The 2,774-nt window shown below is 37.8% G+C and overlaps 1 long non-coding RNA gene across 1 annotated transcript; it reads left to right on the forward strand.

Annotated features, from left to right (window-relative positions):
* The first annotated feature begins 483 nt into the window (after positions 1-483).
* On the forward strand, positions 484-2,428 carry LOC122991102. Its single transcript, XR_006405530.1, has 3 exons — positions 484-839; positions 919-980; positions 1,996-2,428. It is a non-coding gene; the product is annotated as an uncharacterized LOC122991102 (long non-coding RNA).
* Positions 2,429-2,774: the final 346 nt, after the last annotated feature.

Below are 2,774 nucleotides of genomic sequence, written 5' to 3' on the forward strand. Positions count from 1 at the left end.
AAGCAGAAGTGTTTCTTGCTTACTTTCTCTCACTCCGTCACTTCCTGGAACTGTCTTTGTCATGGGTGATGTCTTGATATAGTGTATCTATCTCTGTGTTTGTGACTCATCATAGGATAATGCTCAGGACTTTGCTGTGCACACACAGTTCCAAATTTGGGAGAAAGACTAAATGATTTGTGATAAAAAATAGATTTGTCAGGAGATGGACCCAAATGCAAGATGCAGGCAGTATGAACTGATGAATAACTTCTTTATTTTGTCTTGATTGCAGGAAAAGAAAAACAGAACTGAACAGAACCAAACAACACAGAACAAACAGACCAGACTGAACAAAGCAGAACTTTAAAACAAAAGATCCAGCAAGACTGAATTGAAAACCAAACTGAACTACCGAGGAGATGAGGTGCAGGTGGGGAGATGGGCAGATAAACTCAAGTGAGGGGAATGAGGTGATGAAACAGGAGAATGGAAAAGAAGCTGATAGTCTGGGGAAACACTGAGAGAAGGGCAGGGCTAATGAGGATGATGCAGGGCAGGTGAGGAGGGAAGAGTGGAGAGAGAAGCAAGCTGGGAACACAGGATGAAAAACAAAGGGCCAACTGAAAACCAAAAACCCAGCATACACATGTGTAACCCACAAGGATTATAGGGCTACAAAACCCATATATGTGATTCAGAGATGTAGTTACATGTTTTTCCCACAAGGGGACGCATATACATTGTGCGCCTGTTATGTTGAGGGGGCTACGTGCCCTCTTTGTTTTACCGCAGTAGCACTCCCAAACACAGCAGACGTGTGTGAGCATGGGAACAACAGAAAAAGCGAGCATTTCCTAGTATGAAACACCGCAAAAATAGTCATAAAAGTCAGATTAATGTTCATATGACAGTGCTAATAAGTTGCTCTTTTAACAGAGGTCCAACTGTGAGCGAGAGGGAAACAACTTCTGTCAAGTTATTAATGTTGAGAAACTCCGGTGAGTTGCCATGTTGTTTGCTAGTCTGTTGTCGTTAACCACCGTGAAGGGAAGCTGCATTAAACTTAATGTTGAGTCAAGATACTTTTCACAAAAACCAACAGGTGATTGTGAAAATGTGGTCTAATGTTTATTACATGCTTTGGTGCAACTGTATCATTGTTTTTATAGTCTGAAATGATCGCTAGCTGTTAATCGCTAGTCGCTAGCTGCTAACGGCTAAGCTAATCGCTAAGCTAATCGCTAGCCCTGGCTAATGGAGCTACCACACTGTGTCAAAACTTTAAAGGACCATTGCACTGTTTCTTAATATTGAAATCGTTATGTTTATTATATGCTTTGGTGCAACTGTATCATTGTTTTTATAGTCTGAAATGATCGCTAGCTGTTAATCGCTAGTCGCTAGCTGTTAACGGCTAAGCTAATCGTTAAGCTAATCGCTAGCCCTGGCTAATGGAGCTGCCGACACTGTGTCAAAACTTAAAAGGACCATTGCACTTTTTCTTAATATTGAAATCGTTATGTTTTAATGAGAATTGTGCACTTAAATGTTTTGAAATGCCATTAAATGGTAATTTAACCGATTTTGGTTGCTAGATTTACATGTTAAGTGAATGATAAAGGATTATTTAGTTTATTTTCATGATTTAGTTACCAGTAAGTTACATTAAAATGGTGCATAAAAATGTAACAATACAGCAAATAATTTAGGTAAATGTTAAAATATTAATTGTTTTGACAAACGGAATTCATAATAAGCAGTCTGTCACTTTAAGAACACAAATGTTGATGTGACAGAGGGAAAATTCATTGTAAATAATTTATAGTTAAAAAAGACATCTGTGTTAAAGAAATTCATGGTAAATTGTTCATGTTAAAATATGGTCATTGTAGTTCAAGTGTATCCTTAATTGATGGGTATATGATATTCTGAGGGAGAAAAGAACTTAATGAGATCTCATTTTAGGCACATATAGAGAATTGAATAACTTATTTTCCTGCACTATCTGTGTAGGTTGGTTTTTTTGTGACCAGATAGAATCAGAGATGGTGAGCCCAGCCTGTGACCCTGTGGCCGGTTGGAGAAACGGTGTTGGCCAGACTGTAGGAACTGCCTACAGAGGACATCTGATTTAAAGTAATACCCATTTTCATTGGGTTACAAATAAGACACACACTAATTATCCTACCCGGGTAGTAGTGATAGTAGTGACATTAGACATTTCAACTGAACTCTTGAGCTCTTTACTCATAACTACGTATTAACGGGACATTCAGTGAACTAAAGAACATTTCATTGGAAGTTTTCCATCTCCATAACAGACTATTTCTGTTTATTTTCTTGTTTGATTTATTTTATTTTATTTTTTATTTTCCATTCTTAAAATCTTAAAGTCTTGTGTATTATTGTGTATGAGTCGAGGCAATAAATTGTCATTGTTCATTAATTCATTCCTTGAATTATTCAAGAAAACTGCTCATCGGACCTAGTTGGATGTTAGTGTCTTACTGCTACTATTGGTTAGCACTGAGGACACTTAAACTTCTCCCACTATGTCCAGTTCAACAGGGAAAAAGTCTTAGGGCATCTGGTGGACTGGTGGAGGGACATAGAGCCAGACTGAGACAGAACCATGACAACATTGTCATCTCCCTCTTGGCAAGAAGTGTAATGTGATTAGGTCTTTCTATATTTTATGTGTTTTGTCCAATTTGGCTGCTCCTGCATTACACTTAAAATGATGTAATATTATGTGATGTCTAAGCTACAGTAGAGGTCTTTTAAACTGCTCA

This window comes from Thunnus albacares, chromosome 10, assembly GCF_914725855.1.
Source record: "Thunnus albacares chromosome 10, fThuAlb1.1, whole genome shotgun sequence".
In the NCBI taxonomy this organism is placed as follows: domain Eukaryota; kingdom Metazoa; phylum Chordata; class Actinopteri; order Scombriformes; family Scombridae; genus Thunnus; species Thunnus albacares.